Raw genomic sequence first — 13,000 nt, 5'->3', positions numbered from 1 at the left:
ATACAACTAATGGGGCAAATCTATCAATAAATTCATTGTGTGGAGAAACCTGGCTTTCTGTCATTGCACAGCCGCTGTGTGCCAATGTTTCCTCTTCCTCCTCCTCCTTCGGAAGGTTAAGTGCTGCTCCTTTAGCAAAACTCTGGCTAAGCGGCCCAGCACTTAAACTGAAGAGAGAGAGAGAGAGCAGGGAAGGAGGGTGATGAGGATGACACCAAAGGACTTCGTTTCTGCGGTGGAGGAGGGCAGGTTCACAGGGAGTTAAGGTTGCTCTTGACTGTCACAGCTGCAGAGGCAAAATGAAACTCTAGACAGTATTGATTTGCTTTAATTTAATTGCTTATAACAGTGCCTAAGGAGCAGGATGAGCAGGATGGAGAAATGCTGGCCAAGCCTGGCAGCAGGACCGAGAACACCAGGGCCTCCTGATCCTCCTTAGCTGCGATTTCTGCACTGTAGAGGGTTGGACTAGATGACCCTTGGGAGTCCCTTCTGATTCTAACATTCTAAGACCCTCCTTCCTGTTTCTGGACTGGCAGAACTACAGCCATTTTTAAATGCCTGGCAACTCCCAGGCATACATTTGGTCACCTTCAGGCACTGCTCTCCATCAGGGAAAACTTTTACTTGCTTCATCTCAAATTTGAAGCAAGGAACCTTGATATTAAAAGGCAACAAGGAGAGAATAGTTTGTTAATTAAAAGGTGGATTGGGAATAGATTTACTGCTGCTGCTACTGCCACCCTTCCCAGCCTAGAAGGAGCAGACTCTTCCCAGGCCAATTAGTACCACAAGGAAATAGATGTGAAGAAGTATTTCACTGTTAGAGAGAGAGAGAGCGCGCACGCAGTCTTTACCAAAAATGAAAATTCTCTTGGAGCACTTCTTTTCTGACCAAATGTTGAGAGATGCCACTGGTGCTTGAAGCTGAAAGCAGTAATTTCCTAAGGCGGGTCAGTGGATTTCCTTTCTTCAAAGCAGGAATGCTGGTGTCTACAAATAAAAAAGGCAGGTACCTATCTTGCAATTGTCACCAGCTGCATTTGGAATCATATCAGCAGAGTAAATATTTAGGTTTGAAAAATGCAAAGTATTTAAAATATTAGCCATGGTTGACATCACTGGAACCCTCCACTCCACAACACATATAAGCTCCTAGGCTAGAGAGGCCATCAGTAAGGGGGTGGGGCTGGGGCTATAACTTCGGTTGCCTCCTGGGGAAGCTCACTATCCTGTCCACAGAAGGTTGGAGAGTAACATACATCATAATTTGCAACTGTTCACTCTCCTTTTTAATAAACATAACGAAACAGGCCTACCAGGCATTTCAGGTTCTCCATATTCCAATACGATTCTGATTTATGCCCCACCATAATGATTCACATAAGAACGGGGGGATGCAGGTGGCCAATTGAAAGGTTGGCAGTTCAAATCCCCAGTTGCTCTGTCCCAGCTTCTGCCAACCTAGCAGTTCGAAAGCACCCCAGTGCAAGTAGATAAATAGGTACTGCTGTGGCAGGAAGGTAAACAGCATTCCGTGCGCTCTGGCTTCCGTCATGGTGTTCCATTGCTCCAGAAATGGTATAGTCATGCTGGCCATGTGACCCGAAAAGCTGTCTGTGGACAAATGCCGGCTCCCTCAGCCTGAAAGTGAGATAAGTGATGCACCCCAGAGTCACCTTTGACTGGACCTAACCTTCCAGGGGTCCTTTACCTTTACCTGTTACATAGGAACATAAGAAGAGCCTGCTGGTTCAGGCTAGTAGCCCATCTAGTCCATCATTCTGCTCTCACAGTGGCCAATCAGTGTGCGAAACAAGCAAGCAGGATTCGAGCACAAGAGCACTCTCCTCTCCAGTGGTTCTCAACAACTGGTACTCTCTTGCAGACGTCAGGCTAAGTGGCAGGTAGATAAAAATTAATGTATTGTTACAAGTTTGTGGGGCTCAGTCTGGATTATACCTTCCAAATTTTGGGATCCTGCATCTGTGGAGGTAGCAGGCATGAAAGCAAGCTTGCCAAACCAGTCCCTTTCTCTGAGGAAATGGTTTTGGCTGACTAGTTAAGCACCACGATTAGCATAACCAAAGGAGTTGAGAGCCAGTATGGTGTAGTGGTTAAGAGCGGTAGTCACGTAATCTGGGGAACCGGGTTCGTGTCTCCGCTCCTCCACATGCAGCTGCTGGGTGACCTTGGGCCAGTCACACTTCTCTGAAGTCTCTCAGCCCCACTCACCTCACAGAGTGTTTGTTGTGGGGGAGGAAGGGAAAGGAGAATGTTAGCCGCTTTGAGACTCCTTAAAGGGAGTGAAAGGCGGGATATCAAATCCAAACTCTTCTTCTTCTTCTTCTTCTTCTCTGTGCCACAGAACAAATGGGTGGGCCCCTGCCCTCCCCCAATCTAGCTAGAAGAACAATAGCCTGAGGTTTGGGGTGTGAGCTGAGCTGAAAACAGGGTAGAAGCTGGAGACATGGAGACCAGCTTGCTCCATGCTAGATCCAGAGCTGTGACTAAAGGAGAAGCAAAATCTCCATTAATGCTGTGTTAATGCTGTGAGCCCCTCCATCTTATGCTCAGGTTGTATATATGTGTAAATAAAACTATATATCCCAAAGACACCATAGTCTCCACTAACCTTCATTCCAAGGAAACTGAGCCTGGGTAAATGCTGGAACTCCCAGAATCTCTTATTGCTTGGAGATTGGGGTGGCGTGTAACAGTATCCCTCTCGAAGAGAGAGGAAAGAGAGGCGAAGGAAGGAAGGAAGGAAGGAAGGAAGGAAGGAAGGAAGGAAGGAAGTTTTGCCTTTTCTGCAGCATCTCATCCTCTCCTGCCTAGTCTTTGTGGGACATCCCTCCTCGTCCCTTCTTCCCAGTAAGCCAGGGTTTCTACACCCATCTCATTGATGCTCCGGCTTTGCTTCCTAATCCACCATGTGTGATCCCCACCCCGTCCATTTCTCCCAGGAGGAGATGACATTGAAGCTGGAGGAGGGAGACCCAGCCAGGACTACAGCCAGGCAAGGAGGCAAACACCTTTCAGCCAAAACTGGGAGGGGGCCTGGGCTGAGATTCTGAGGAGGAGAGATGGATTCTAGAGGAAGAGAATTGCTTGAGTGACTCTCCAGAGGATTTTCCTGATGCAAAGCTAACAAGACATAGCGATAATTTCATTGGAACTGGCCTCATTCCAAGTTGAGTTTTAAATATGGCTTATAAAACAAACACCATCCCCCACAAGCATTAAAGGAGAGGAAAATAACAGAATGGGGGCTGCAGAAATGGGCTCTATTGTGGGACCAAAACTGTCAATCATGCACGTTGACAGGCATCTCAGATTGACAGACAGGCTCTCTCTCTTGACTTCAGTTATCTAGGGGGAATGGAGAAAGTGTCTGCAAGAACATGTTAAATTGCCAAAGTCATTACCAGTCACCAATTACCAAAGAAAAGATAACAAGGTGTATTTTAGAAAAATCGATGCAACAACATGCATTTCAATAAAGCAAGTTTTCAGAACTTTACAAAACAAAATGAACTATTTAGGGAATACAGCATGTTTTTCAATGAATATGAAGGACACCTCCCCACTAGCAAGCTGTACCAATTCATAGCTCTCCTGTTTAGATGTTAGTTGCCACTGCTGCCCACCAGGGTCAGTCTCACAAGAGCTCTTGGCTTTGTTCTGCTTTTTCTTAAAACAACTTAGAAACAACAGGGAGAGGTTTGCATCCCAACTTTCTAACCAGGGACTCAGTGCCACAAAGCTATTTCCTTCCCTAATAAGTGCCACTTTGAGGTGAAACCGTCTTGGGAGAAAGCAAAGGAGGAGGGCCAGAAATTCTGGGACATTGCAGGAGCATTAAACAAGGGCATGTATTTAAATAATTTTCTGTTGTTGGCCTCGGCACTAGAGAAATTTCTTTTCTTTTCTTTTTAAATTGAAGCTTACCCTGAGTAAGATGTTGCACTTCTTTCTTTCCTTTCAGTTGAAAACCCAAGTGATCTGGAAGGACAAGTGTGATGCAGCAGACCCCTGCAATGAGGGAATCACACCCAGCCCCCAAAGAAGGAGAGTCCACGACCTTCCAAGGGAGTCCATTCCACTACTGAATAGCTCTTACCACCAGAAAGTTCTTCCTGATGTTTAGTCGGAATTTCCTTTCTTGTAATTTGAGCCCTTTGGTTCAGATTCTACCTCTTGGAGAAGTGGAAAACAAGCTCACTCCATCTTCCATGTGAGAGGCCTCCGAGCCCTTTAGGTATTTGAAGAGAGTTATCATACCTCCTCTCAGTCTCCTCTTTTCCCGGCTAAACATACCCAACTCCCTCAGCCATTCCTCACAAGGCTTGTTTTGCAGACCTTTGATCATCTTGGTCACCCTGCTCTGTGTACGTTCCAGCTTGTCCATTTACTTCTTAAACTGTGATGCCTAGAACTGGACACAGGATTCCAGGTGTGGTCTGACCAAGGCAGAATGGAGCAGGACTATTACTTCCCTTGATCAGGACCAGGCATAGGCAAACTCAGCCCTCCAGATGTTTTGGGACTACAACTCCCATCATCCCTAGCTAACAGGACCAGTGGTCAGGGATGATAGGAATTGTAGTCTCAAAACATCTGGAGGGCTGAGTTTGCCTATGCCTGATCAGGACCTTACACTTCTCTTTATGCAACATAGAATTGCATTAGCTCAAGGAGGGTGAAGCATCCTGGCCAGGAAGGGGTGTGCCTTGGAACAATGGGGGCGTGGTCTGCTGGTTGGAGGCCCACACATCCCGCTGTTGGTCCTGAGTTTTTCCCACCCTTAGATATAGGATCATTTATTAATATTCATTTTATTTGAAAGCATTTATTAACCAATTAATATTTTTAAAACCTTTAAGCGGTGTACAATGTAAAAACAAATGGTACTATTGAAACAAAAATACAACAAAAAGAAGTTCTATAAAAGCAAATAAAAGGGGAAATTCCAATGAATAAAAAGAGGGTCCAAACACATGGGTCAAGGAAAATCTGGGCAAAAAGGGCAGCCTTCACTAAGCACATAGTAGCTGAGGGTAGCTGCTTAATGGATGGCAGGGAAGCAGAGCGAAGGGAAGCCACAGTGGTGGTGCTATAAGGTGAGTTTTTCTGGCGGGTCAAAGCAATCTTGCTGGTCCACCCAGGGCCAAGTGTTCTGTTAGTTCATCAAGTCCTGAGGTGTTCATTGCTTTATATGTGAACAAGACCTTGACCATGGCTCAGTCTCGAATGTTCACCCAGTCCATAACCCTCGGCACAGGTGTAATAGGTGAGCACCCAGGTGTCGACCAAAGTGTTCTGCACCAGCTGCAGCTTCTAGGCCAGTCCCAAGACAAGCCCCACACAGAGCACATCACAGCAGCCCAACCAAGACATGGCTCACAGTGGCCAAGCTATCCCTGTCCAGCAAAGGGCACAGCTGGCAAAACCAACCAAAGCTGGTAACAGGTGCTTCTTTGAAGCCACAGGAGCCTCCAGTGACAAAGGCGGATCCTGGAGCATCCTCAAATTACGTCCCTGTTCCTCTAGAGGGAAGGCAACCCAATCTAGAACCGGTGAACTCCCCAACCCCTGGACCAGGGGACAGCTCAATCACATCATCACAGAAACTCCAGGACATTTTGAGGCTGTGGTGAACCTTGGAGAAGCTCTGCCCACAGCCAGACCCCCTCCCCTGCTGGCATCTTCCATTTGCCTTCCTTCTGGTCACTAAAAACTGATGTTATCACATCAAACTGTTTTCCAGACAATTATGAAACATAACAGGTTTGTTGCGGGGGGTGGGAGTGGGGGAAACCTACAGAGCAGCTCAAAGCTAATTAATTTCTATTACTAGTGAATGAAGAACCACTTAACATGTCTTTTCTTATTTAAATTACCATTGATGACACCTGCTTTTTTATTCTTGGGAAATCCTGCTACAATACCGCTAAATTATGTAAGCGTTGAATTTATGAAGAGGAGGCAATTAGCATTACAAAAACATTTCGGGCTACAATTTATTATGGGAAGAAAAGAGTTATGATGCTCCGTTAAATGGTCCAGAGATGAATTACATATTTAGTTAAGCCTTGTTGGGGTTGTGAAAACTTGCAGAGCTAAATGGTGTCATTACACTCTGTAATTATTTGGTTGCCTTTGGTGGGTGGGCACTGCAGCCTCGTGCGAATCTCCAGGGATGAGTCAGGTCTGTAGGTTGGCATGGACTGATTCCCGCTCACACTGTTTGGCAATGGTGAGAACAGAGTGCTGGGCTCAGTGGGTCTTTGCTCTGATGCAGCAGCAAGGCTCACCGCCGCCCGCCCCCCCTCTGTGTCTGTGTGCTCAGAGGTTTCTTTTCCAGTTCTTTGCAAGGACAATCTCCTTCCCCACCAGCAACTAAAGCTCTGTGTGGGGAGAGAAAACAACGGAGGAAACTTTATTTGCAATCAGCAATATCTGTCAGCTTTCCCCAAAGGACATTTTAGGGAGAGATTGAAGCTGACAGTTCTTGTCTCTCCAGAACTGTCTTGTGTTTGGGACAAAAAAGTGCATGCAAGGAAGGAAGTTTTCCCTCTTGGAGGCTCTGGGAAGAGGCCGTTAATGTGGATACAATGAGTCAAGGATTCTTCAGTTGTGGGTTGGACTAGAACACTCTCTGGGGTCCCTTTCAACTCAATAATTCTATGATTTGATGAGTCTGAAACGAGAGAGGTGGGGCGGGGAGGGGAGGAGGAGAATCTTCAAGCAAATTGCAGCACAATCCTGTGTGTCACTCCGAAGGAAGTCCCATTGAGTTCAAAGGGGCTTACTCACAGGTAAGTGGGCACAGGGTTGTAGGCTTAATGGTATTAGTAAATTCAATCTTATCAAAGACTTCTGATGCTGAGAGGTCAAGGGACTTTCCCCTTAATTTTAATAAGTTTTGCAGATGCAACAAACAAAACATCAAACTAGAATACATAATAAAAACGGTCATGAAGGCAAGAGGAGTAAAAATGCAAGATATAAATAAATAAAATAAAATAAAGCTTTAAAAAAATGAATAGCATAAAATATATTCCATGGTGAGACACAAGGTTCATATTTATACAAAACATATCACATACTCATAAATGTTGCCAAATAAAATCATATTTAGCAGGAATGTGCCAACCATGAGATTGTTTGGTCATATAAATCACAAACAGCCCACACACATATGCAAAGTCGGAGAGATTTTTATTCTTAAAGTGAGGTCCAAATTCATTCATTTTTTGGTGGTGCCATCCACATCACTAGCAATGGTCTCAATGACAAATTGTAGGCTTGGGGAGAGGGGACTGATCCAGACCGGGAGCTTGGCAGATGAACTGAGACTCCTGTAGTCCCAGTCAGGATCAGCTCCCCCATGCCTGCTATTACTCAGGAAAGAAGCTCTCGCTTAAGCCCTGGCTCACCAAGGTTGAGACTTGGAGTAAGGAACCTCGGAGAAGGAGGTAGATCAGTTCTTGGGAATTGCTGGCTTCTTGTGTGCTGTTGGGGCATCAATAACACCTTTGTTATTTCAGCTACATTGGTTGCTGGTGCATTTCCGGGCCCAGCTTAAAGCTGCAAAGGGATTCGCCTCAAGCCACTTGTTGGCTTGCTTGCCCCTGAACCATCCTGGCTGCATAGGAAGGTCTGCTTTGGAAACCCACAGGTGTGCCCATTCCTGAGGTCAGTCAAGTAGGTGGCCATAAGGGAGAAGGCCTCCTCTGTGGTGGCCCCCTGGTGCCTCTGAAACTCCCTTCCATCACTCCACAGCAGGGTTTCCAGAAGGCCTCCCTACTCCAACTGGTCTTTGAGGCAGGGCTAACCCACACATGAGGCAAGGTGGGGCAGCCAGCTCAGGTGGCAAGGTCCAATGGGGCAGCCAATCCCAATGTCAACAACCCTGGGAGGCTGAGCGGACTGACACAAGATCATACCCAGTGAGCTTCATGGTCAAATGGGGATTGGAAGCCTGGTCTCCAGGGTCCTAGTCCGACACTCTAACCACTATACCACATTGGCTGTCATGGTGGTGACTGTCCTGCTCTGGATCCTTGAAGAGAGGTGCTTTGCCTCCCAGGTGAAGCAGGCCTTGGACTCCAGCTTTGTCTTCTCTTCAAGCAAGCAAGCCTAGCAAGCAAGCAAGCAAGCAAGCAAGCAAACAAACAAACAAACAAACAAACAAACAAACAAGAAGACTCAGGAGGAGTTCTTTGGGACAGAGGACTGCCAATGTAAAAATTCATGCACAGGAGCCTGGGCAGAGGCCCAGCCTGGCAAAGCCCCACTCCCTGGCACTGTCCATGCATGCCACCCCTGGCCCCTGACCCCTCCGCCCAGTGGCAGTGGAAGGGTTAAGCAGCAAAGGGAGAGACGTCCCTGTCCTTGCCGAAGTGACTGGCTGGGATTAAACTGACAGCCCACCTTAGTGATGGTGGAATAATTGGTTGTTCAGCTCCGTCCTTGTCACTGCGCTGACAGTTGTGCAGATGTCCTGCTTGGCTCTCCAAAGGTTACCCTCAGCCAGAGCGGGCGCTCATTAATCATCGTGGTCTGACAGGGCTCCCAGCAGCACCGCCTGCCAGCCTGTCCACCTCAGTCCCTCGCACCCCCATCCCCAGACCAGCAACAGAGGGGGGTGAGAGAGGCAATTGGGGGCCGGGCCAAAGAGCTCCCTGGCCCCAGAGGGCAGCCAGAGAGCATGCAGGGAAACACCTCTGGTGGGGAGGTCCTGCAATGAAATTGTAACACAACTCAAACTGTTGTCACTGATGAAACATTTGTTGTGGAAATGTAGCTTTTGAAAACTGCCTGATCCCCCCCTCCCCAAACAGTAGTGAATGGTTTTAAAATCGCCACACTCCACACAGGCAGGCAGGACACGCATTCCTGAAGTCAGAGTCAGGCTTATCCAGCCCAGTATTATCTATTTCCACCCATCCCAGTCTAGCTGCCCAAGATTCTTCTGCTGGCACTACTGGCTGGGAAATGAGCTTGAGGGTCTTCTGTGCCCAAAGAGGACATGTATTTCTGCCACTGAGCTGCAGCCCCTCTCTCATAACACCAAAAGAACAGCTGCCCTGGCAACGGGAAGCAACCTAGGCCTTGGACAAGCTCAAGAAGCAGAGATCTGGTGATGATGTGGTCGTTCTGCCTGGACACTGAGGTCCAGCTCCGAGGGCCTTCTGGTGGTTCCCTCATTGTGAGAAGCAAAGCTACAGGGAACCAGGCAGAGGGCCTTCTCGGTAGTGGCGCCCGCCCTGTGGAACGCCCTCCCATAAGATGTCAAAGAGATAAACAACTACCTGACATTTAGAAGACATCTGAAGGCAGCTCTGTTCAGGGAAGTTTTTAATGTGTGACATTTTAATGTATTTTTAATCTTTGTTGGAAGCTGCCCAGAGTGGCTGGGGAAACCCAGCCGGATGGGAGGGGTACAAATAATAATAACAACTTCTTCTTCTTCTTCTTCTTCTTCTTCTTCTTCTTCTTCTTCTTCTTCTTCTTCTTCTTCTTCATCTCTGAGGTGTGTGGTCCACATTTTGTGATTTTTGTAGGACTGAGGAGGCCTTGCTGAACAAGAGAGTCGCCCAGCAAGCAGAACACCCAGAGACAAACCATTTTTGTGTTCCTAATAAGAGCCATTCAACAGTGGAACAGACAACCTTGGAAGGTTGTTGACCCTTCTTCACTGGAGGTTTTTAATCAAAGTGTGGATGGCCATCTGTTGGGCTTTAATTAATTAATTTGTATACCACCCTGTGGTGAAATACGATATTGGGGCCCCGCTAATTGATTTATTGGTCCTCAATTAGCTATTTATGGCAGCCCGGTCCGGCGCGCTTCCGCTGCGCCACTCAGCTCCGTCGTCCGGTAGCTCCAGTCACACCTTAGCAGAGATAAACACAGCGGTGATAAACTGACACGTCCTTTTCCTAGCTTCCAGACAAACACACACAGAGTCCAGGTTTGTCCTTTTCAGCTCTTTATTCCGACATTCCCCCAGGGATTTCCTGGGCTCCTCTCCGCCATTACAGGCTACGTCTTTCTCCCTCAACGACCAGAGGGGAACAGACAGAAACTCTTCCCAAACTCCTCCCAGCTTGCTAGGCTGACGTCAGAATGCTGAGGCACCATGGGAACAACTTAACCAGTTAAGTTCCAACTCCCACACCCCCTCTTGCATCACATTCTGACAAGACCCTCTGAGTTCAACACCTTCCCCTTTGCCTTGTGCCCCTTCCCGGCATCTTTCCCAGGCACCTGTTGAACCCCTTCAACACTCCCAGAATCACACTGTGCGACACTTTTCCACGCACCTGTGACCTGATACCCTACTGACCCATTAGGGCCAGCAGTTGTGTCTTCTCCGTCAGACTCTTCCCCCTCTGACTTGACAACCCTTCTGTGAGCTTTCTCCATTACCGGAGATGAAGCCTCACACCTGGACACTCCTTTCACAACCCTTGGAGATGCCCAAACCTGCCCTGACCCCTGACCCTGGACTTGGTCCCCATCACCGGGTTCTGAACCCTGATTCTGGACCTGATCCCCATCACCGGGTTCAGCCACAGCCTGGTTGTTTTCCCAGACTGGCTGCCATGGAAACCCGACTGGTTCCCATGAGAATTCAGCAGTTTGACCTTGGCAACATCCTGTCTTGCCTCTCTGCTCCGGTGGGGGCAATCTCGCCGCAGATGTCCCGGTGCTTTACACACGTAGCAAAGACGAACTCCAGTGGAAAAACACTGCTCCGGGGCTCCTCCCAGCTGGCCTCCTTCTCCTTCTTCCGGAAAAGCACTCCTTGCCAGCTCCGCCCCCTCTGAACCTCCACTTCATTCCAGCACGTACAGTGGAAAACTTTAAACGTGCCTTTGGAAACCTTCCGCCCCCCCGACCTGCTCAGCAGCACTCCTTGTGGCTAAAGCATCAGGGACAGGGGCTCCAGCCATCTTTAGGCTTAGTATTCCTTCTCCAGGGCTCTGGCCTCCTTCTGAAGCTTCACAGCAAATGCAGCACATTTCCAAGTGCCAATAGTCCCTTTGCGCCCCCTCTGGGGCCCACAGCCTTTCCCAGCTGTGCACCGGCTCTCACGTAGGTGATCAGCGCCATCTTGTCTTTCTGTTCTGAAGCAGCCATCTCCCGGCCCTTGCTTTCCGCCTCCAGCCTCACAAACACCCTGGAGCGCTGAACGGCCTCTGGCTTCCTGGCACCCAGAACAGTAGACTTCAGATCAGCAGCCAGGTTGCCCAACTTCTTAAAGTGAGCCTCCCACAGTCCTCCAAGACCTGGCAGCCTGCCATCCTCTTCCGTTCTCCCAAGGGGCCCCAAGCTGTACTCACAAGATCACCAGCTCATCCAGCACCCGTCCGGAGAAACGATTCCCTGCTGTTCTCAGCTCCTTGGCTCCACAGCAGTCAGCAACACAGGCAACTCTCTGCGTTTTTTTAGCCAGCCGCTTTTTTTAGCTCCGCAGCTCTCCTTGCCTCTTAACACCAGGCAAAAAACAACCACCATCTCCTGCCGAACTTCAAACGCATTCCGGCAGCCTCTTGTGACAGTTTTACAAGCGGTGATTTAGGTTACCCATAACCTGTGGTGAAATACGATATTGGGGCCCCGCTAATTGATTTATTGGTCCTCAATTAGCTATTTATGGCAGCCCGGTCCGGCGCGCTTCCGCTGCGCCACTCAGCTCCGTCGTCCGGTAGCTCCAGTCACACCTTAGCAGAGATAAACACAGCGGTGATAAACTGACATGTCCTTTTCCTAGCTTCCAGACAAACACACACAGAGTCCAGGTTTGTCCTTTTCAGCTCTTTATTCCGACATTCCCCCAGGGATTTCCTGGGCTCCTCTCCGCCATTACAGGCTACGTCTTTCTCCCTCAACGACCAGAGGGGAACAGACAGAAACTCTTCCCAAACTCCTCCCAGCTTGCTAGGCTGACGTCAGAATGCTGAGGCACCATGGGAACAACTTAACCAGTTAAGTTCCAACTCCCACACACCCTTCATCCAAAGATCCCAGGATGGTTCACAACAGAAAAATACAAAATGAGAACACAAAATATGTAATTAAACGAAAATAACCAATAACTCCTCTCCCACCAAAACATTTAAAAAGCCATAGAATGTTAATCAGCCAAAGGCCTCATTGAAGAGAAATATTTTCACCTGGCACCTAAAGATAGGTAATGAAGACGCCAGGAGAGCCTCCCTGAAGCTGTGATTCCTGCATTGCAGGGGGGTTGGACTAGATGACCCTTGGGATCCCTTCCAACGCTACAGTTCTATGATTCTAGCAGATGTCAAAAACACAAGCGGAAGTTAATGAAACAGCTCCCTGCACTTGTTGCCTCTTCGGAGCATTCAGAACACAGAGCAGTGTTTACCCACACCACCACCAACTAACTGGCAGCTTGCAAAAAAGAAAGATTAAAAGCCCACAATTTTCCACCATAGCCTGGGCAGGCCTTTATCTCCTTCTCAACTCTTGTCTCAGACTGTCAAGTTGAACTTGTCTTTCCTTCGCTAGAGCCTATTCCACATGTTCTGTGCTGGGGAAATCAGTGTCGGGCCTGATGGGGTTTCATTCCTCTGCATGTGGGGCAGGGTTTAATTGGGGACAAGCACCTTTGCCCAGGCTTTGCCGGAAAGAAGGGCATTGCGTTACCTGTCTTTCAGAGTTTGGAAACAGCAGAGCAAGTGACATGATCAGAAAACGCTCCTTCTAGGAGAAACTGGGACCTTGAAAAAGAAACGTGTAGGGCAAGGAGTAGTCACAACAACCAGGGAAGCTGACTGGCTGGTATCTGTGGGGTGGGTGGTAGTTCTGTCCTCCTGCTGCACAGGTAGGACACTGAGGCCAACAGCATCTATAGGAAGAACTTTCTGACAGTAATAGCCATTCAACAATAGAACAGACAACCTCAGAAGGTGGTGGGCTCTCAATTGCTGAAGGTTTTAAAGCAGAAGTTGGATGG

The sequence above is a fragment of the Podarcis liolepis genome (assembly GCF_965112155.1).
Source record: "Podarcis liolepis genome assembly, chromosome: 7".
In the NCBI taxonomy this organism is placed as follows: domain Eukaryota; kingdom Metazoa; phylum Chordata; class Lepidosauria; order Squamata; family Lacertidae; genus Podarcis; species Podarcis liolepis.
This window is presented reverse-complemented; position numbering follows the sequence as displayed.